Here is a 24114-nt window from a genome sequence, read left to right as displayed (position 1 = left end):
ACACGGTACCGGGGCAAACGACCCCAAATTATTAATCCTTAAAACCGGCTAAACGAACGGGACAGCTGTTTATCTAACAATAGCCCCAGCCTCTGCCATCCTTATTTACTACTCAGAGTAGCAGCTCTACAACTAACCAGGCGAAAGCTGCTGTTCAAACCGGAGCCCCAACACCCGGTATACACACCGAAACCGAATATCAGGCTACACGGCAGTGACGTCAGTGCGACACTGACAGCAGGACTGCAAACCAATGGTTGGAGCAGGTGCGACACCTACTGGCGGCGCCTGAACATCGCACCCGGCGATGCATAGAAACCGGGGGTCTGCCGTCATGTCTCCGGTATGTTCTTTCCCCCAATCCCTGACGAATATAAGATAGATTAAATGCCCGTTATTATAGCAAAGCCTTTACTTTATTATTATTTATTTATTGTTTTATATAGGGCCACCATACTCCGCAGCCAGTGGCGACTCTAGAAACAATATATAGGGGGGGGGCACAAAAGATACCACAGTCAAAACTGGGGGGGCATTAATAATTTCCACCATTAAATCATACCACTGAAAAAATCATATATATATATATATATATATATATATATATATATATATATATATATATATATAATATTCCCAAAAGTAATGATACTTTTGTTATTGGACTAATACTTCAACATGGAAAGCCTGAAGCCACAAATAAATAACACAATACCTTAACTTTTCCACTAAATGATTTCTGGGCCTTGAAAGTTTTGTCCCCTGAAGTCACTACAAATTCAGGAGGGCGTTTTATCTCTGGATATAGCTCTGCCATACCGCCACCTAGACAAATACACCAGGACAGTCTCTGCCACACCAACATCCAGACACACACAGCAGGACAGGTTCTGTCACACCGACACCCAAACCAGGACAGGCTCTGCCACACCGACACCCAAACACACACCCCAGGACAGGCTCTGCCACACCGACACCCAAACACACACCCCAGGACAGGCTCTGCCACAATGACACCCAAACACACACCAGGACAGACTCTGACACCCAAACACACACCAGGACAGGCTCTGCCACAATGACACCCAAACACACACCAGGACAGGCTCTACCACACCAACACCCAGACACACACACCAGGACAGGCTCTGCCACACTGACACCCAGACACACCAGGACAGGCTCTGCCACACTGACACCCAGACACACACCAGGACAGGCTCTGCCACACCAACACCCATACACACACACCAGGACAGGCTCTGCTACACTGATAACCAAAATACACAAACAGCAGGACACAATCTATGACATAGACACCTACACCAGGATGGAAATTCCACACTGCATTGTTGTTGATACCCCTCTTAGTGTTTTTGCCCCTTGTGTATTGATGCCTCAGCCAGAACCCTTTTTAGTATAGATTAATGTGGTGCCCCCACACCCTTGTATGATCTCCTCCAGCCAGCACTATTTGTATTAATGCCCCCAGCGAGCCCCTCCCTTTATTATTGATTTATGTGATGGCCCCATCACATATATGCGTTAGACATGCATTTTTAACTATCATAATAAGTACTTATCACCAGGGCCGGCCGAAGACTTAACGCCGCCTGGGGCATTATCTACCCGCCCCCCACCGGTACTTACCCTTAAACAGTCCTGCGGCGAGTCTCCCTGTGCTGCCACGGTGCCGGCTTGTAATGCTGAGCGCCGGAAATTCACGTCACTTCCGGCGCTCTGCATTACAAGCCGGCACAGAGACCGAACAGGGAAACTCGCCGCAGAGGAGAGAGAGAGGGGCGCCGAGCGGGTAAGCGAAAACCACTCGGTGCCCCTCTCTCTCTCCTCCGCTTCAAAAAAACCCAAAAAAAACCCCCAGTCGGCTCCATTGTAGGGCCGGCCCTGGACAAGATATCCCTATGGAACAGAGGGCAGAGTTGCCCGAGGTACAGTACCAGCCCAGTACGGGATAATGTGGTCAGGCTGACAGACAGGGCTTTAAAAAAGTAAATAAAAAAAAATTATACCATTATAAAAAAAAAAATATATATAAGCAGCAGCTCAGCGTGTGGACAGGGTTTGAGAGGCACTGGTTCCTGTGCCTGCGTTAGAAAAGGTTGAGCACTTCCTCTTACCCCACCTTCCTTTCCCATATATCCTTCCCATTTTATTTTTTTTACCCCATCCACTGTATCTTTGCCTCTACCCCAGCACACTTATTCCCTTGTAACACAGCAGCTGAAGTGGGTGTCTGATATTTCACAGATTATAAATATACTGTATATATGTATATTTTGTTAATGTCATCAACAGTCTCTTGAGTGACAAAAGCACCCTGATCTTGCGTGGCTTACAGTTGCAGTCTACACACGCCATTGTTTTTTGTTTTGTTAAAAGCACTTGAATGTTAACAGTGTGTGTCTCAACCTTGCTTTTCCTCCCCTAAATTTCTGCTTGTTGACCCCCTGCAGGAAACAGCCCGTCGGAAAGAGGAGGAGGAACGCAAGGCGCGCGAGAAGCAAGAGGAGGAAGAGGCCAAATGCTTGGAGAAATTTCAGGATGCGGAGCCGCTGGAACAGGAGGAGCTTCATAGTTTCACAGACACCATGCTGCCTGGGTGCTTCCACCTGCTGGATGAGCTGCCCGATATGGTGTATCGCGTGTGTGACCTCATTATGACCGCGATCAAGCGCAATGGGGCAGACTACAGAGACCTGATTCTTAAACAAGTTGTAAACCAGGTAAGGCAAGTTTACGCTGTAAGTCATCTACGTAGCCCTTGCTTCTCTTCCATTTATCACTCTTCTGTATTCCATCTTCTTGCAGGTGTGGGAAGCTGCTGATGTCCTCATTAAAGCCGCTCTGCCGTTGACAACAAGCGACACTAAAACCGTATCAGAATGGATCAGCCAGATGGCCACGCTTCCTCAGGCTTCTAACCTGGCCACTCGAATCCTGTTGTTGACTTTGCTTTTTGAGGTGATTATTCCTAAACCCATTTAGAGTAGCGTAGAACAAGTTCTGCAGTTGGTGGTGGTTGCGCCGAGCACCGTCAAACACAATCAGCAGTCAATCTAGACCATGTTTAATAGGATATTTTGTATGTCATAAGGGTCACGAAAGGTTTAATCTGCGTTTGACTGCTCTGGGAATAATCCTGAATTCTGACCTAGTGAGTGTTAGTCTGGCCTGGAATGGCAGAACATGGACCTCATCTATTGTAATAGTAATTACTGCAGTGGTCCTCGCAGAACTATGTAGCAGCTGTTCAGAGCAAGTTAATGTGGAGGGGCAGTGTATGGTGATGTAGAGACGGACCCCTCTATCATAATAGCTGCAGGTAATTGCTTGGTCAGCTTCCCCGGGTCCATCCATGTGTTAGAATTAAAATGTGTGGCTCTGTTCAACTGGCAAGAGATGCTTCCTTCACCCAAACATATGGGGGGTCTGTGGGCTAACCTCTCAAAAGCATTTAGCTAGACCCATCGGTGCTTTTTGTTGCTGGAGTGCAGCTCCTCCTGGATGCATCCGGCCGCTCCCTGCGTACTTTGTTGTAATACCGCAGTGAGTGTGACGTGAAAGCTTCAGAATAGTAACACATTTAAGCTGTTAATGACAAATAACCAGAAACCAACCTCATTTGAAAAGTCCGGTAAGGCTGTACTGTATTACGTTTGATAATGTCTTCTCGTTTGATGTAAGAGTAACTGGTGATCCTAACGTTTTGTCTGGTCAGGAGCTGAAGCTGCCGTGTGCCCGGATTGTGGAGACGAGCGGCATCCTGAATGTTCTGATTAAGCTGCTGGAAGTGGTTCAGCCGTGTCTGCAAGCTGCCAAGGAGCAGAAGGAGGTGCAAACTCCTAAGTAAGACCTGGTGAATTCTGAAACGCTGCCGGCCGACGAAGATACACAGTTCAGTTTACCACCATGGTGCAGGTGATTCACAACATTGATTTTTATATTTTCTAACCACGCTTTTCTGGAATTATACACTTTGGGATTAAGGTTTAGGTACAGCGAGATTTCCATTTATATAGTCCAAAAGGCCATTTGGAAGATAGTCGACTGCTATAAACGCTGTCTGCTCCAGTCAGGTCAGGCTACGCAGCTGGATGGAGGTAAATTTGGTTCTCACCAATGACGTGTCTTGCAGGTAAATGAAGAAACTGGAAATAGGAGGCCCGTAATGCTTACTTTGCTGCGTGTTCCAAGGTTAGTCAAAGGTGGCAAGAATGGAAATGGCCAGGAACTGGAGAAAACATTGGAGGAAGCAAAAGAAGTGGACTTGGATGCCAAACCGAAGGAGGAGAAGTCTTCTGGTAGGACGTGTTTTAGTCTTAACGGAGTGCAGAAGAATTCTGTGTAAAGGTTTATACATCTACGTTGAGCATGTTTAATGCGTATGAATTTTTTTCCTCTACGCTCAGAGTCCATTCCTGCTTCAGAAAATGCCACCACAGAAAAGGAACCTCCTGTTGAAGAGCCAAAAGTTGGGGACATTGTTATCCAGGGGCTGACTGAAGAGATGGTGACCATTCTCATTCGTTCGTGTGTCAGCATGTTGGGAGTCCCAGTGGATCCGGACACTTTGCATGCTACCTTGCGGCTGTGTCTACGTCTTACACGTGACCACAAATACGCCATGATGTTTGCCGAGCTGAAGAGCACACGCATGATCCTCAGTTTGAATCAGACCTCTGCGTTTAATGGCTTCACCCCGCTAGTCACTCTCCTCTTCAGACACATCATAGAAGATCCATGCACTTTACAGCACACTATGGAAAAGGTATGTCATGGCTAATGCCAAAAAAATACCTCAAAGACTATATATGTAGGTGTGTGTGTGTGTATATATATATATGTATTAAACCCCTGTCCTAAATTTCAGGTTGTCCGATCTGCAGCCACAAGTGGGGCTGGTAGTACCACCTCTGGTGTAGTGTCTGGAAGCTTGGGTTCCCGGGAGATAAACTATATCCTTCGTGTCTTGGGCCCAGCTGCTTGCCGAAATCCTGACATCTTCACCGAAGTGGCAAACAACTGCATTCGGATAGCTCTGCCGGCACCAAGAGGATCGGGAACTGGTGAGTAGCAGAGTAGGAACACAACGGAATTCACCAACAAGCTTTTTACGTTCTCAGTTTAAATGTCTTTGTGGGTCCGCAGGATAATTGTAGAGTAGGCCTTGACTGTGTAATTCCACTTGTGATTTGGAAAACGTTACGGTCTTGTTTTGTAACTTAATGTCAAGCATTTATTTTTACCATTTTCAGCCTCAGATGATGAGTTTGAGAATCTCCGTATCAAGGGGCCCAATGCAGTACAGCTTGTAAAGACAACACCTGTGAAGCCTTCCACGCTTCCAGTCATCCCTGATACCATTAAGGAAGTGATCTATGACATGCTCAACGCACTTGCAGCTTACCATGCTCCAGACGAAGGTACCTAGGCCTTATTGCTACTTTCAGTGTGAGGTAGAGCGACCGCCTCGGTCTAGATGTAATGCGATGTTGGCTCTGCGGCAGAAAAAAATTAAAATATCTTCTTCCATTGCAGTAGACGAAAAGACGGAGCCAAAACCTGTGGGTATGAACCAGGAGGTCAGTCAGATCTTACAGGACATGGGTGATGAGGTTTTCCAGCAATATCGTGACCTCACGAGACCGGGTAGTGACTTTGATGCTCAAAGCAGCTTTGCTATCAATGTAAGGATATAATGATCATGAATTATGCTACAGTTTTTGTATTGCTCATGTGTTATACTATTTGTTTACTAGTTGTGATTTGCTGCATGCTTGAGTGTTTTTTGTAGCATGCTGGTAGTGTGGAATATTCTCTATCAATTAGCTATACCTTTTTCTGACATTTGTGTCTTTACCACAGACAGCACCTCCACTGAGACTCCTCCATCTGGAACTCCTCAAGGAGAAGGTATGCCGCTCACTCTAACGTGCTTAAGTCTTGAATGCCTCTTAAATGTCCATTTTGTGATACTGGTAGTACACTCCAATACAAACGAATAAAATTACATCAAGCGAGGGAAAATCTAGAAGTTATAGATGGTGTTTCTAATGTTAGGTGTAAGAAGTTGGATAACTTAAATAGGGTGCATCTATAGTGTATCCTAAAAAAAAAATAGCAATGTCTTCTGATGGTGAAACTTGATAATTTTAAAGACAATCACAGTGTCGAGCATAATTAAACTACCTATAGCTTGTGTCTTTGGCAGTCAGTGGAAATGATTTTGATATATTTAGATTACACATCAATTTCATGGAAGCTGACATTGGTGACGGCATGTTCTGCCAGGGTCGTCTATCTATTACATTCCCTGTTCTGAAGTCCTCTCCCTTCTCCTTGCCATAAACAAGTAGATGACAATTAGCAACTTAAGGCAGAGAACGCAACAGGAGGAGTAATTATGCAGATCCCGACAACAGATAATTCAGATACATTTCCCAGTCATTCATAATCTGGAGTTACAGTACACAGTCATCTCGGCTGGTTTTAACAAACTCCCAATTATTTATTATTATCTTTTATTTATGTAGCGCCACCAAATCTATGCAGCGCTTAATACAATACATATATTCAAGGGGTCTGACAAGATGAGAATTGACAGACTAAGACAAACCGATACATTAGGTGGAGAGACACTGATGCTGCACTCGAAACATACAGATTCCGATTGCTTTTCTTTAACAATCCGCTTTTGTGAGTGCTGTTTAATTTGTTTCCCTTTTGGCAGCATTGACCCCAGAAGAGAACAGAGAGGGAGGAAAGAAGGATAAGGAATCAGAGCGGAATTCAGAGGACGGGAGACTTAAAGCAAGAGCTAGTAAACCCCTGCTTCCTACCTCTACCATCCTCCGGCTGCTGGCTGAACTAGTCCGGTCGTACGTGGGTATTGCTACGCTGATTGCCAACTATAATTATACTTCTGGGCAGTCGGAGCTTATTAAAGAGGTATGTGATTCCATTAGCCTTATGTGGTATTCAGGTTTGGTAGGAGAATTACAATGCCATTAATTGTTTTGTATTGGTAGGATTGTAGTGTGCTGGCTTTTGTTTTGGACCACCTCTTGCCACACACACAAAATGCAGAAGACAAGGACACTCCAGCTCTGGCGCGCCTTTTCCTTGCTAGCCTTGCTGCTGCTGGAAGTGGGACTGATGCCCAGGTGGCGCTTGTTAATGAGGTCAAAGCGGCCCTTGGTCGAGCATTAGCTATGGCAGAAAGCACAGAAAAACATGCCAGGTAGGAAGCGTGGAGTGTTTTTTAGATTCTGTGTCTTGTAGAGTACTAGAATAAAGTCTATGGCTCATTAACATAGTGCCGCAGAAAGTAGTGCGTTTTTAAGGGGCTAGACCTTCTGTCGTTTTGTCTTCCAGGTTACAGGCAGTAATGTGTATTATAAGCACCATCATGGAGTCCTGCCCATCGACCTCCAGCTTCTATAGCAGTGCAACAACCAAAACGCAACACAATGGAATGAACAACATCATCCGACTGTTTTTAAAGAAGGGCCTTGTCAGCGACTTGGCTCGGGTACCTCACAGCCTTGATCTCTCCAGGTGAACAACTTAACGTTTAAGTGTGTTAAGGCTGTTTAATGCAGTTGGGTTGCTTTAATGCAGTTAAATGCACTTGAGGGCAGGGACACGGTTAAACAGTCTGTGAAGACCCTGGGTTGTCCTGCATCTTTGTTGTGCATAAAAATGTTTTTTTTCTGTTGTTCTTGCAGCCCAAATATGGCCAACACTGTAAATGCAGCCCTTAAACCTCTAGAGACTTTGTCTCGGATTGTCAACCAGCCTAGCAGCCTGTTTGGTAGTAAAGGAGCATCAGGAAAGAATAAAACAGAACAGGACACCCATGGAGCCTCCAGAGACCCCAACAGTAACCAACCAGACACAGGTATGGTAATCATTGTATGTACTCTTCACGGGTAGACAGAACTGCACCGGCTGCATCCACCGCCAGCAACTGTGCCCCATAAATCTCTGCTGCTGGTTTATGGTTTGTCTTCATAACGTGTGCGTTCTATCTGGTAGCAAATGTAATTACTTAAATGTATTTGATGGAGTCATGAGCCAGTGGGTAGGTGCCACAAGCTGCCTTAAAATGTGTGTTGAGCAAAGGTAAAGTTACATCAATAGAGGTAGATCTATCAATGACCAGCTAAAAATGACATGGTTCATATAACACAAAGCAATGGTTTTGAGAGCTGTGTTTGCCTTCTTTGAGCTCAATTTGAGCTTAAACTGACGTTATGTTGGAAACTACCCAAGAGACGCCTTAATTCCCTGTCTTTGTGTGCAAGTTACGTGCCCTGATTTGCTTTCTTCATTACTTTATTCCTTACCATTTGATGTAGGTGAAACGGGAGCAGAGGCTCAAGAGGAGGATCCAGATGTATCCCAGGCTGAAGTAACTGATGGAGACATGGATGGAGAGACGGAGTCTGATACTGTAGTTATTGCAGGGCAGCCAGAAGTCCTCACCAACCAGGCAATGCAGGTAACTATATATATATATATATATATATATATATAAACGATCAGACTTTAGTTATTAAGGGGCTTTAGAAATTGTTGAAATCACAAAAAAAACTGCAGCCATTTGAAAAAAAAAAAATGTGAAAAATGTATTTGATGCTTGTGATGGTTAAATGCCAAAGCTTCAGTGCAAGTAATGACAGTGATCTTTTTGGAGTGAAGAAAGTGACTAAAGTTGTTGGTATAATTACTGTTTGGACTCCTTTCTTGATAGGTGGAAAATGAGCTTGAAGATTTGATAGATGAGCTTCTAGATCGTGATGGAGCTGCAGGTAAGTACCGTTTCCAATCTTCTTGTAGCACGTTTAGAAAAATGTACGTTACAAAAAATGTATGCCTCATTTGCTGCATTTAGTGAGCAGAGTTGGCGAAGATGAATCGCAAGAGGATGTGTTAATGGATGAGGCTCCGACTAACCTTAGTCAAGCGTCTACCCTCCAGGAAAACAGAGAAGGTGAGTGGTCAGATGGACGATTAAATAAGTCTCATGGTAGTATGTAGGTTTGTATTTTACGGGCAATTTATAGCCAAAAAGCGGCTTCCCAGCTGTTGAGCAGTAATGGCTGTTTCTCCCTCACAGAATGCAAGAATGTATTTCAGTTCTCCTTGAGAACATGTAAACTAACGAGCAGCTTTGTCAAGGTGATTAGATATTAGTTTGTTGGATTAATGGGACCTTCTGTGTCATTTGTGCAGATTCTATGAACATCCTTGGTCCAGAGGATGAGAAGGAGCACACGCAAGAGGAAGACAGCAGTGGCAGTAATGAGGATGAAGATGACAGCCAAGAAGAGGAGGAGGAGGAAGAAGAGGAAGACGAAGATGACCAGGTATTAGTAAAAGATGGAGTTCTGTGGCAATGCCTACCAATGTAAGATTCTCCATGTTTCATGGAGACGAGGACTTCTTTGCTTGAAAATCTAGTTCTGTTTCAGACAGAGAATAGCTTTGTGAAACATCTCGCTAAGAACATTTTCTGAAATATCCTTTAAACCATGCATATGTATATTAAATATAAAGAAAATCAAGCTTGACTGTTCTATAAATGAACCCATTGCATCTCCTGAGGATGCTGACCAATATGCTTCCTGCAGGATGATGAGGAAGGTGAAGAAGGAGACGAGGATGATGACGACGACTGCTCAGAGATGGAGCTGGATGAGGATTACCCAGACATGAATGCTTCCCCACTTGTGCGCTTTGAACGTTTTGACCGAGAGGACGACCTCATAATTGAGTTTGACAATATGTTTTCCAGCGCAAGTAAGATTCTTGGTCATGCAGAAGTCTGAAATAGCATTTCCACGTAGAGAACATTGTTTTTTGGAATCATTCAGTCAGCAAGGCATAAAAATGTATAGGTTCTAAACGTCCGCACCAAGAGTGCTGCATTTTGGATCTTTTCAGATAAGCACATGTGGCTTTCTCTGGTAGCATATTGTTAAATCATGTTGGCTGTGCTTTGAAAGCCTTCATTTTTGCCTTGATGCCTGTGATATAAGCTGTATTTTCAAGTCTATATAGCCCTTAATACCTTACCTTGATGCTTTCTGGTCAAAGTGTAGCAGAAGCAATGGCCGGGCTGACTTTATAGGTGTCCAACAAGGGAGGGAGATTTTGGGCATCAGTTTGAGAAGTTTTTCTAAAGTGTTCTCAATTCCTGCAGCCGACATCCCTCCATCTCCTGGTAACATCCCCGCCACGCACCCTCTCATGGTGCGCCACGCAGACCACAGTGCTCTCACTCTTGGTGCAGGGACGTCGACTACTCGCCTAGCACAGGGAATCGGTAGAAGTCAGCGGACTCTTCGGCAGCTCACAACCAACACCGGCCACACTATACATGTTCACTGTCCTGGCAACAGGCAACCAAACCCACCCTTAATATTGCAGAGGTAAGTTGTTGAAGGCTAAAAAGAGTTGGAAGTAGGTTTGCTGGAATTTAATGAGGGGTCTCTTCGGATTTCTTAGGTAAGAGTAGTAAGTTGGTAATGGTAACACTGCTTCATGCTTCCTTTAAGGTTGCTGGGTCCCTCGGCCGCCGCTGATATCTTGCAGCTGAGTAGTATCCTTCCTCTTCAGAGCCGAGGCCGGGCGCGTCTCCTTGTAGGAAATGATGATGTCCACATCATAGCTCGATCTGATGATGAACTTCTGGATGATTTCTTTCATGATCAGAGCACAGCCACCAGCCAGGCTGGTAAGTGACAACAGTAATCAAGCACAGCAGTGTTTCTGGTTTTCATTTTGTGGGCTCTTGAGATTTGGGACATTAAAGGGGCTATGAATAGTTCTTAGACTCATTTTTTGTCCCAATGTTCCCTCTATGGTGTCGGGTGTTCTAAAAGATATGAATTAATCTGCCTTTTCCTGGTCTCTCATCTGTACTTTGTGCCACTGACTCTGCAATCATATTACAATTCCTCAGCTTACACTAATATATATATATATATATATAATTACACCTAATATAATATATCTCTATCACCACCACATCTGCAGTTCCAGACCAGTTTTATATTCACGGCTTATGAGGTCCCTTTTGAATCACTTTTGACCTTTTACATGAATCTCTGTATACAATAGCTTTCAGGCTTTGATTTGCATTTTTAGTGATGCATGAAGTATGTGTCCATATCTTGGGCTAATGTTCCAGTAATAAATACAGTTCTAAGTAATAAATACTGCTTTGTTACAGGTACTCTCTCCAGTATTCCTACCGCATTGACTCGCTGGACGGAAGAATGTAAGGTCCTAGATGCTGAAAGCATGCATGACTGCGTGGCAGGTGAGAAGCCCTCGGTGCGATGAACGTAATTCATCCTAGAGCAAACTATTTCATCAGGTTCAGAAACAGACAAGCACATCAGTTTACCAACGCCATGTTTGTTGTAGGACTCTGCTATATCCAGTTCAGAGTTTCACATGTACTTAGTTCGTAAATGGATGAAAATACATTTTTCCTTTACATTTTACAATTTTGACAAATTTTTCCAAATTGCTCAATCACTTATGGGCTTGTTTTCAGTGACATCTCTTGCGTAAGCCATATTCGTTAAAATGTTAAGAGATCCTTGTGTGTTTTTGTTTCTCAGTTGTAAAAGTCCCAATAATAAACCATTTGGAGGCTTTGCGTGACGAAGAACTCGAGGAGCGACGTGAAAAGCGGCGCAAGCAAATGGCAGAAGAAGATGCCAAGATGGCAGATAAAGCTAAAGAAGAGAAGGAGTCGAAAGACCCGAACTCACAGGTCTGTCCCGATTTTGAACTTTTTCTTGTGTATGTAGTGAGCCAACCTTCAGCAAAAGATCCTAGGTTTTTGTGATTTGAATTACTGCATGAACATTTTGTGACTTTGAGCAGCATAGCACCGGTTTAATTAATCCTTGTTCTTAATCTTCCCAGGCTTCCAATTCCAAGCGAAGCATGCCTTTCGAGTTGAGCCTTACAGGTATTTATCGCTTATAGTGCAGCATTTTCTGCCTCGGTCTCCTTCACAGGTCAGTCGAGTGGATTCTGTGATGCTTCAGGCTGAGGTAGTAGATTGTATAGTTTTGGGGTCACACCCGATCTAGGAGATAACTATACAGTTTACTGTCTTTCCTGCGGTATCTGTTACCAGCCCCAGCAAGGACGAGACCTCTTAATGTATATATCTGGACCTGCTTGGACTTTTAGATTTTGTGCCAATTTCTTGGCTTTTCTGTACATATGTTCATTTGTTTCCCTTTTGTGGTTTTGAAATCTTTTTGGCAGATAAATACCTTTTAGAGAATCCTTTTCCATTACCTGCCCTCTTCAGGGTGAGGTAGTAAGTTGTGTTGTTGTAAGGGGGTAGATATTTTGCCACCGTTTTGGAGATAACTATACAGCTTACTGCCTTCCTTGTGGTGTGGCTTTTCCATAAGCCTTGTTTAATGTCTTTAGTTGCTTTATTTGTCATTGTGTTATTATTTAAGATGGGTTTCTGTGTTTTGATCCTCAAGGAATTCTTGACTCGCACACCATCCAACCTGCAATACATCCCACCAGTAATTGGCCTCTGTTTATGTCCACCATAGAGCAAGATGGAACTGGACGCCCTGAGAATTTCCCCACTGCTCCTTCTTCTGCAGAAGGAACACCAACAAGTCCAGAGCTGGTTCCTTTGGATCCTTCTATGCGTGCTCTTCCTCCGGAGGCTTCCTTGGCAGAAATGCCACAGAGTTTGCAGACGGAGTCCGGTGCCGATGAAGTTGGACAGTTGTTAATGCCAACAGAACAAGAGCCGTCGGCACCAGGAAGACCCAGTGCGGAGGGGGATGCGACTCAGATGGAACTGTCTCCAGCACCCACCATCAGTCAGTATTATATCATGCAGGGAAATGGTTCGGTCTTATACGATGAAAATTCAGCATTTTCTAAAATCATGCATGGAACATATTAAATGTAAAATATATTTGTTGTGCGTAATTAGTTTTTTTTTCTTTTTAAGACTAAAGCTTTCTTTATGTATGAACAATCTAAATGGCCAAGTCACTGAAAAAATATCTCCATTCCTTGTTAGCCTCCTTGTCACCTGAACGAGCAGAGGATTCAGATGCCCTGACTGCAGTGAGCAGCCAGCTGGAGGGCTCACCCATGGATACTAGTAGCCTCGCCTCTGGACCTCTAGAGGAAGGTGTTGGGGAAGCATCTGGGGTTGTTAATCAAGAACAGCCGTTGGTCAGCAGTAGTGTCGCAGTTGGTCAACAGGTTGTGGAGCCACCAAGTCAATCCAGCAGCCAGACATCGGTGTCCCAACACAGTGAGGAGAGGTACGTCACGCCGTGGGGCACGGGGAACTGACCTGCTGTAACCCAATTCCCTGAAGCGGCTTGATGCTGCTCAGGACAATGAGTTAGTGGATAGTTATGTTTGGAAGCACAACAGCAATGACTACTTCTAGTTCACTTTCTGAAATTAGCTGACCGATTTTAAGTCTTCTCTTGGTCATTGTTTTTTTTTTCTCCAGTTCTTCGGGTGCTCCCTCCTCTGATTTGCCCTCCGTCAGAGATTCTAGCATGTCCTTGTTGGCAACAGATTCCAGTGGAATCCTTGAAGAAGCCCTGCCGTCCACGAGTAGCGAAGATGATGATCCGCTCGCAGGTAATTCTCTTGCACAATCGGCCATCAAATGATGTGGTAATGTTCTCTGAGCACCATGCTGTAGTCCCATATGTATTTATTGGTTCAGGTATAAATCTCCCCGAAGGAGTGGACCCATCCTTCCTTGCAGCTCTTCCAGAAGATATACGCAGAGAGGTGCTTCAGAACCAGCTGGGCATCCGACCGCCAGCTCGGGCACCACCTACTGCTGTGCCGGTCATCCCACCACCTGTGGTCGGCAGTGCTGGTGTCACAGAGGTCAGCCCAGAGTTCTTGGCAGCTTTACCACCTGCCATACAGGAAGAGGTACGGTTCAAACGAACAGGCACACACACTGGGTAATGCATTTCTTTCCTCTATATCCATGAGTTAACGCTTGTCCCCATTAATTGGCCATTTCTACCGGTCCTTAGGTGCTTGCCCAACAGAGAGCAGAGCAGCAGAGGCGCGAACTTGCTCAGAGCACTACTTCTGACAACCCCATGGACCCCGTGACCTTCATTCAAACCTTGCCATCTGACCTGCGCCGCAGTGTTCTTGAGGATATGGAGGACAGCGTTCTAGCAGTAATGCCCCCTGACATTGCGGCTGAAGCTCAGGCTTTGCGCAGAGAACAAGAGGCAAGACACAGACAGCTAATGCATGAGAGACTGTTTGGTCACAGCAGCACGTCTGCCCTCTCGGCCATACTCAGGAGCCCAGGTATCTGCAACATGATATGCATTGCTAATAGAATCTAGCCTTGGAAATATGGCTAATGTTCTACCTGGTTAGCTTGATTTTCATCTTTATTCAGTTTCACATCTGGCTATATTTTTTTCCAATGTTGTAGTGTTTTTAGGACTCATACTTCAGTTTGATTTAGTTGTGAAGTCTGTTATGTTTGAAGACTTTGGTAGGATTTGCCTTTGGGCCAGTATGTGTGCCAGATGGCTACTTTTAGATGAGTAATAAATGTATTACACCAACAAAAGCGTAATCCTGTATCTCACAAGAAAAAAATAGAAGATATTAAACCACAACATGCCTTGTTTCTGTGTTAAATGTATTTTAAGCTTTCACAAGCCGTCTGAGTGGGAATAGAGGAGTCCAATACACACGTCTGGCTGTGCAGAGAGGAAGCACCTTTCAGATGGGTGGTAGCAGCACCCACACCAGGTATGCTTAAATCTGTTGTATTCATTTAACTTCATAGACTGTAGGATGAATGCAGGACACTCCATTCATCTCTGAAAGTCTATATCTCATCGCAAAGCTGGGGTTTACAGACCATGAAATAAGACGGCTTTAAAGGAGCATTCTAGCCCATGTTACATGTATAGACTCCAGTGCTTTTTTACTGCATGCAGATCTATAAGGATACGTTAGCTGTTACTTTACATCTTTTCCTATCGTGGCCTCAACTAAAGTCTACCATACATGCGATTGGCTGTTGCTACGCATTTAAAAAAATTATGAACTAGGCTCATCATTTAAAAAATAATAATAATAAAAAAAAAAATGTAGCTACAAATGAGGATGAAAAGCAAAAAAAAAAAAAGGCCCAACACTCGTTAGATCTGTGTGAATTCTAGATGTCTTGGTCCGTTGAAGTAATTTGTCGTCTGCTGATAACTGTGAAGGTTTTTTGAATTTAATGAAACAAGTCTCTCTCGTCAGGCCGGCCGGCAGCAATGTGGACAGCCTGTTGCGACTGCGAGGACGCCTGTTGCTTGATCACGAGGCCCTCTCTTGTCTTCTCGTCTTGTTGTTCGTGGATGAGCCCAAGCTGAACACCAGTCGGCTGCATCGCGTCCTGCGCAACCTCTGTTACCACGCGCAGACCCGTAACTGGGTAATTCGCAGTCTACTGTCAATCCTGCAACGCAGCAGCGAGAGTGAACTCTGCATAGAAAGTCCCAAGACTCCCATCGGAGGCCCCGATAAGAGAGGGACTGTCAAGTCCTGCTCTTCCAGCCACGACAGCCGCCCGTTAGAATTGATGCACAGGGTGGATTCCAAGAACTCCAACCAGCTTTCCTGGCTCTCTGTGTCCATGGATGCCGCTCTTGGCTGTCGCACCAATATCTTCCAAATCCAGAGGTCCCTGGGGCGCAAGCACACTGAGAAGCATGCTGCCTGTGGCTCCACGGTCCACATACACCCACAAGCTGCGCCGGTGGTTTGCAGGCATGTGTTGGATACGCTTATCCAGTTGGCCAAGGTAAGGCTTAGAAGTTTCTATGGAAGATTTACTAGTTGTAAAGATTTTAATATAGGCTGCCATAGTTCTAGCTAATACCATCCTTTTTTTTTCGTTAATGATTAAAACGGTGCCATTTGTTTATCATGTACCTTTCAGTTCTTTCTATTTTGCGGCTTTGTGTATATAAGAAGTCTGTACGTTTTCACTTTGCCGTACTGGAGGCTTGTGTGCGGTCACAACGTCAACAAGGAGTAGAAAGGGATGTAGTTATATTAAGGATATTTAGCAGACATGGTTATGTAGCTACGTGCCGCTTTCTTCATTGACCTCAATCTCTTACCCCCTTAGGTGTTCCCCAGCCATTTTACACAGCAGCGCGCCAAAGAGTGCAGTGCAGAGAGCAGCGATGGCAGGGAGAGGAATATAAAGGTCACCTGCAGCCCCTGCCTTCCACCGTCGGGTGCTACTGGGCCAAACAACATCTCCACGGATTTCTGGGACTTGTTGGTCAAATTGGACAATATGAATGTGAGCCGCAAAGGGAAAACCTCTGTAAAGTCTGTGCCCGTGAGCTCGGGGGCAGAGTGCAGCCTGGAAGCTTCGCCTCTTGGACAGCTCATGAATATGTTGTCGCATCCTGTTATCCGACGCAGCTCGTTACTCACGGAAAAGTTGCTTCGTCTCCTTTCCCTCATCTCCATTGCCCTGCCTGATAATAAGGTGCCGGAAGTCAATCAAGCGAATGCAACCGCTCCCGTGCCTGCCCCCACCCCTGCTGCCGCTTCACTACCTGTGCCTGTACCAGCAGTGACCGTGCCGTTGGCAGTCGCCACAAGTGTGGTGTCCAGTAAGTACTTCAGTCATGCCCTGTATTATAACGCACCAAACCTTGGATGGTCTGTTCAACCTTAAAAAATTATTTTTAATTATAAACCCTATCCCGTAAAAGCCTCTATTTTTATACTAAATCTTCTTTTTTTTTTTTTTTAAAGCAGTTACAAAAAGCAGCAAATCTCCAGCTAAATCCAGCGACGCCAGTGGTGTCCCAGAAAAGATGGCGGCATCAGGCCTAACTGAGAAACAGCTGCAGCTTTCTGTTGAGGTAAGCGATTGGAATGATCAAATTTCCCATATTTGGGCAAATTAAAAAAAATGAGTCTTCACAGCCAATATTTTATAGGTCTGTGGGTGGCTGTATGTTGCAGTGCATGCTTAGGCGACCCTGTCTTTCATGGTTCTTTAAGGCACGTGCTAACCAGATGTATAGGTTCATGCAGAACGTCTCCTTCCCAGGTGCTGACATCCCATTCATGTTCAGAGGAAGGCTTGGAGGATGCCGCAAACGTTTTACTACAACTCTCGCGGGGTGATGCCGGCACGAGGGACACCGTGCTGAAACTGCTCCTTAGCGGAGCCCACCACTTGGGATACACTCTGTGCAAACAGATAGGTGAGATGATCTGAAATACCCCACGCTTTCACGGCCTGCACACATTTTGCTTTTTTTCTCAAACTGAATGTTGCTGGTTTGCTATCCAGGTACCCTTTTGGCGGAACTGCGCGAGTATAACTTGGAGCAGCAGAGACGTATTCAGTGTGAGGCCCTTTCTCCGGATGGAATGCCGGAAGAACAGCCCCAGAACACCAAAGCAAAGGGCAAAATGCAGAGCAGGTGAGTATTGCGGTCCTGAATCATTGGGCGCGTGCTTTATCCGGAAACCCGTTACACATTAGGACAGTAGTCAATCTAAAATGTTGGGTCTCTCCCCGCCCCGTCTTTGCGCTCCAGGTTTGACATCGCGGAAAACGTGGTGATCGTGGCATCCCAGAAGCGCCCACTAGGCGGCAGGGAGCTACAGTTGCCCTCCATGTCCATGCTGACTTCAAAGACTTCCACGCAAAAGTTCTTCCTGAGAGTCCTGCAGGTCATCATCCAACTCCGAGACGACACACGCCGAGCTAACAAGAAGGCAAAGCAGACCAGCCGACTAGGTGGGAAAGCTGCATGTGTCTGACGCAAGGGATCAGAAAAAGTGGGGATGAGCAAGGGCAACTTTTGTTGGGTTACCACAGGGATCATCGAAGACAAGTGGTTTTTGAATGATGCCTTTTATTGGCTAACTGAGTAAATATAGATTGCAAGCTTTCAAGACCTCTCAGGTCCCTTCATCAGGCATCTTATACAAAAATGTGGAAAACCTCATCCGGTTTTTTCATAGTGTAATTGGTCTAATAACTCAAGCTGCAACTATGGGCCGAGCTTTTTCATAAAGCATTCCGGAGTAGTTGAGGGGTTATAAGAAGCCTATAATGTGTTACCAAACCTTAAAGGTCATGAAAAACTGTGTATTGTAACAGTGGGCACGTTTACTCTGTTTTGCTGGAAAGTAGGTGTTTGTAGAGGTGTCTCTCACGCACCTGGCGGATTAATATAGAAGGCACTGCATGACCTCTCCGCTCTTCTCTTGCAGGGGCTGCCAGTCTGGCCTCGGCTAGCAGCATCCAGGCAGCTGTGCAGCAGCTGGAGGCCGAGGCTGATGCCATTATACAAATGGTACGTGAGGGTCAAAGGGCACGAAGACAGCTGCAAACTGCAACGGTTAGCATGATGACTGGCTGGCAGAACATCCATCCTTTAGTTTGTTTCTCCCTCCTTTTAATTTGAACGCTGTTATTCATCCCTTAATCTACCCCACCTTTTTCCTGCCTCTTGGTTTGTCGCCATCTTTATGTACACGTGAGACTTGTCCTTGTCACGCTTATCCCTAGCTTGCCCTATGCATGTTCTTCCAAGCTTAGCAGAAGCAGGTTAGTACACGGCTTCTGGCGATGTGAGATGTTCCTCTTGTGGGATGCATGTGATCAGTTGCCGCTTATTCTTGTGCGTTTTTAAACTAAACTTTTCATCCGCCTCATCTCTCCTGATTTTATGTGGCTAGGCTTGCTGTCCTCGTCAGCCAAGTGATCAGTCTTTATTTTGTTCAGGCGGAGGGTTCGGCTCGCAGAGAAGAGTCTCCAATGGATGTGGACCAGCCCTCTCCGGCCACACAGGACACGCAGTCAGTTGGTCAGTGCGCGGTCAGGGACAAACCATGTTTACTTGTTCAGGGTGTAACAGGTAGTCGATGTAATGTAACCTTGTGTGCTTGTTTTAGCTTCTGAAGGCTCTCAGGCTGCAGAGAAGAAAGAGGAAGAGCGGCTGCCAGAGTTACCGCTGCTGAGTGAACAGCTCAGCCTTGATGAGTTGTGGGACATGCTGGGAGAGTGCCTGAAAGAGCTGGAGGAGTCTCATGACCAGCATGCTGTTCTGGGTAACCAAAGCTACGCAGCTCACTCTCTTCGATTTCTCTTCCATGGAATGAGTCTTCATTGTTCATGTTCTTGGTTTTTCTCCTTCTGTAGTCCTCCAACCAGCAGTAGAAGCCTTTTTCCTTGTCCATGCAACAGAAAGGGAAAGCAAGCCTCCAGTACGAGACACGAGGGAGAGCCAGCTAGCTCACATTAAGGATGAGCCACCTCCATTGTCCCCGGCCCCACTTACGCCTGCAACCCCTTCTTCCTTGGACCCCTTTTTTTCTCGGGAACCTTCATCTATGCACATCTCATCCAGCCTGCCTCCTGACACACAGAAGTTTCTGCGCTTTGCAGGTAAGAACCTTAAGTTTTATGTACTTGGTAGAAAAGGTAGAAGGTTATTAGATGTTTTTGAGACTTAAAGCCAAATACCTTTTATACTGATCTAACGTTATTTTTTTATTTATTTAAAGAGACCCATCGCACTGTGTTAAACCAGATCCTACGACAGTCTACCACCCACCTTGCCGATGGTCCCTTTGCTGTTCTGGTGGACTATATCAGAGTTTTGGACTTTGATGTGAAACGCAAGTAAGTATATCGTACCTTGGGTTTTAAGAATACTAGCAAGAAGTGTCTTACGCTCTTTAAAGTAGGGCTGCAACAACTAATCGATAAAATCGATGATAATCGATAATGAAATTCGTTGGCAACGAATTTAATTATCGATTAGTTGAATCGATTTTTATTGATTATAAAATGAGGGTTTTTTCAGAGCAAATGCTCTGAAAAATACCCCTCGTGTTATAATCCGTTAGTGTGACTCACAGGAGTCACAGCAGCAGTTGCTACTTACAGTTCCTCCCTGCAGTCACTGCCGATTGGCCTGCCCACTTCCTTTTTCCAGTCCCTCCCTGCAATCGCTGCTGGAGAAAGAAAGGGGCGGGGCCAATCAAAGTGACTGCAGGGAAGAAAGGGGCGGAGCCAAACGGCCGATTGGCTCCGCCCATTTCCTTAGCATCGCCATGGCTGTGACACTCATCTAACTGTGAGTATAAAATTAATATTTGGGCTGCTGAAAGTTAGGGGAGGTGGGGGTTAATTTAGGGGCAGTTATAGTTAATGGGGTGTTTAGGGTTAACTTAGGGACAGTTATAGTTAATGGGGTGTTTAGGGTTAACTTAGGGGCAGTTATAGTTAATGGGGTGTTTAGGGTTAACTTAGGGGCAGTTATAGTTAATGGGGTGTTTAGGGTTAATTTAGGGGCAGTTATAGTTAATGGGGTGTTTAGGGTTAATTTAGGGGCAGTGGTGATTGATGGGGTGTTTAGGGTTAATTTAGGGGCAGTTATAGTTAATGGGTTAATTTAGGGGCAGTTGTGGTTGATGGGGTCTTCAGGGTTAATTTAGGGGCAGTTTTGGTTAATGGGGTCTTCTCTTCAGGATTAATTTAATGCTGAGGACTGAGGGTTAATTTAATAAAGTTAACTTAAGGTGCAGTTAGAGGTAAAGGGGGGAAAACTGAGGGGAATCTAAATCCTGGGGGCAGTGAAGATTAACCCAGTACTTATTTATAAAAGTATTGTCTGTGAACGAGTCTGCAAATCCTATGAGGGCACTATGAGATATCAGGGGGGTATACGGCATACCTGAGGAGGACGGAGTGACATATCTGGGGGTATAAGGCATATAGGGTATATAAGGCATATGTGGGGAGGGCAGTGTGGCATGTCGGGGAGGGCAGTGTGGCAATCCTGAGCTCAAATATGCATAACTGGGGGGCAGGTTGGGGAAATAAAAACAAGAAAAAAAATTTATTCTGCCGTTTGTTTTTAACATCCTATGTTACTTTATTAAATAATTTAAAATAAATGAAAAATTATTTTTTTTTAATCCGATTAATCGAAAAAATAATCGGCCAACTAATCGATTATGAAAATAATCGTCAGTTGCAGCCCTACTTTAAAGTTGTATTTATTTGTAAATATGCCACATTTATGCAATTCATTATTACACCTGCTACATTGATGTGATATATAAATAGTGAGCTTTAGTGTTTGATTTGATAATTGTGGAAGCTTAAGCTGCTACAAGATGTTTCTGCTTCCCTGCACAGATATTTCCGCCAGGAGCTTGAGCGTCTCGATGAAGGGCTGCGCAAAGAAGACATGGCTGTTCATGTACGACCCGACCATGTGTTTGAAGACTCGTACAGAGAACATCACCGAAAATCTCCTGAAGAAATGAAGAACAGATTGTAAGTGTCCTAGTGTGAAAATGGAGGGGATTTCTGTTGTGGGACGTGGTTGATAACCATCATCTAATGCGGTGGTGACCCTTAGTAGGGAGCTTTTATCTTTCATTTGCCGTTTATATTCTAATGGACACTGCAGCAAAGTTTCCTCTTTACTCTTTGTAGGTACATAGTGTTTGAAGGTGAGGAAGGTCAGGATGCCGGTGGGCTGCTCCGGGAATGGTATATGATCATCTCCAGAGAGATGTTCAATCCCATGTATGCACTGTTCCGCACATCTCCTGGTGACCGTGTCACTTACACCATCAACCCTTCATCGCACTGTAACCCCAACCACCTCAGCTACTTCAAGTTTGTGGGTCGTATTGTGGCTAAAGCAGTATATGACAATAGACTGCTGGAGTGTTACTTCACGCGGTCCTTCTACAAGCACATCCTTGGCAAGTCTGTCCGGTAAGTTTGACCATCTGCACATAACTCGCATTGTGCATTAGTGTGTCTGGTGGGTTAGGATGGGTCCGCCAAGCAGCTTTTTAAACGGACTGTGGCATTAAAATTAAAAGTGGAGTATCGTCCCTCAAACGCATCGTAGTGGAGAGTTCTATTTGAATGTGATCTACAGTTCTGTGTCTTTGGTCCAGGTACACAGACATGGAAAGTGAAGATTACCATTTCTACCAAGGCCTTGTCTACTTGCTCGAGAATGATGTCTCCACACTGGGATATGACTTGACGTTTAGCACCGAGGTAAGCGCGCATGCAGATAAAGATGCAATGGTGGTAAGTGTCGCTTCAACAGCTATCTGCACTGGTCTTTAAAATTATTTTCCACCGTGTGAGATCCTTTTTTCTGTCCTCACATTCTGCGCTGATTGTGTCCCTTTTTGGTGTTTTTTTGCTCCGTTTGTCCAGGTTCAAGAGTTTGGAGTATGTGAAGTTCGTGATCTGAAGCCTAATGGGGCAAACATTCTAGTAACTGAAGATAACAAGAAGGAATACGTTCACCTTGTGTGCCAGATGAAGATGACAGGTACATCAATGGCTTTGTGCTTCATGGTGATTGTTTAAGCTTGATGCTTTCTCCGCTGCTTGTTTTTGTAATCGGCTTGGGCAATGTCTTTCTGCGTCAGGTGCCATTCGCAAGCAGCTGGCCGCTTTCCTGGAAGGATTCTATGAGATCATTCCCAAACGTCTTATCTCCATCTTCACGGAGCAGGAACTGGAGCTACTTATTTCCGGCCTGCCCACAATAGACATTGACGATCTGAAATCCAAATACAGAGTATCACAAGTACCAGTCCAACTCCATCCAGGTAAGAACTGCGTTCCAGTGATTGAGATATGTTTGACAAATTAACTATTTTTGTATTCATGATTGGTCTGGGAAATTAATTTAAAGCTCCCTTAGTAAGCAGCATGTTGCCTTAGTTATGGTCCGCTTAAAGGGACAGTATCACTGACACCCCTATGATAATAAAAGCATATTAAAGTACTCTGAGTAACCCTAACCCTCTGAGTACTTTTTTATACATTCTTCCAACGAGGGGATGATAAACCTACCTGACACAGATTGCTGCTTAGGCTGTCTGTCTGTCTGTCGTATTCAGTGTTCCCTCTAAGCCGTGCGCTTGTGCGCGCACACATAGCTTTTTAAGAGAGCGCACACGTCCAAAAATTGTGCGTACAAAAGTATATAAAAAGAAAAAAATAATATATTTTTTGAAACTTTATGCGGCACAGATATTGTGCGCACAAAATTTTTGCTCTGTGAAAATTTTTGCACAAGAGAAATTTTCTGCGCACGCCAACTAAGAAAAATTAGATGGAACATTGATCGTATTCGCTAGTCATATGTCCGAGGTCTGTCCCTAACACCAGTAATGCAAGTTTTCATACTGCTTTGGAAACACAAGCCTTTATTAATCTGTGCCGATTTGTTGAAATTCTGCCATAAATCAGCAACGACTCTTTAGTTTAATGCTCTTCCGCTTTCAGTACTTTAGTATCTTCCTGAAGGTTAGTCAAGCCAGGAAACCACCTGAAGTCTTTAAAGTCAGGTTCATCTGAACTCGCCGTTATCTTGAGCCAATCTTATCGCCAGGGATGTGGAAGTGACCCAAATTACTGTCGATGCTCAATCCTGGCTGCTATTAAAACTGGTTCTAGACGTTCAAAGCTTTTCCTCTCGTGTATTTTATGGTACGGTTGTAAATGTCAAACTATTCTGTGCTGTCTTCTCTCACAGATTCAGTGGTTTTGGAGAGCGCTGCGCTCCTTCGACCAGGCTGACCGGGCCAAGTTCCTTCAGTTTGTAACTGGAACCTCTAAAGTTCCCCTGCAGGGCTTCGCTGCTCTAGAAGGAATGAACGGCATCCAGAAATTCCAAATACACCGGGATGATTGATCTACAGATAGACTGCCTTCTGCCCATGCTTGGTAAGAGAAAAATGAGGGACTACTCATCTGTATTCTAGAATGTCCGTGGGTGACTCTGTAATCGTATACATTATTCATTTTGACCCCTCTCTTAGAGGACTTTTCACGATATATGTTGTACGTCTGGCTTTAAATTATCCATATTTTCTTACAGTTTCAACCAGCTGGACCTCCCAGCGTACGAAAGCTATGAAAAGTTACGTCGCATGCTGCTGTTGGCCATCCAGGAGTGCTCAGAAGGATTTGGCCTGGCTTAG

The 24114-nt window shown here is 44.8% G+C and overlaps 1 pseudogene; it reads left to right on the top strand.

Moving 5' to 3' along the window:
• Positions 1-307: 307 nt before the first annotated feature.
• Positions 308-24114, top strand: LOC149275853 (E3 ubiquitin-protein ligase HUWE1-like; annotated as a pseudogene).

Source organism: Sceloporus occidentalis, unplaced genomic scaffold, assembly GCF_023333645.1.
Source record: "Sceloporus occidentalis isolate IW3139 unplaced genomic scaffold, rSceOcc1.0.p SCAF_262, whole genome shotgun sequence".
Lineage (NCBI taxonomy): Eukaryota > Metazoa > Chordata > Lepidosauria > Squamata > Phrynosomatidae > Sceloporus > Sceloporus occidentalis.
This window is presented reverse-complemented; position numbering and strand designations above follow the sequence as displayed.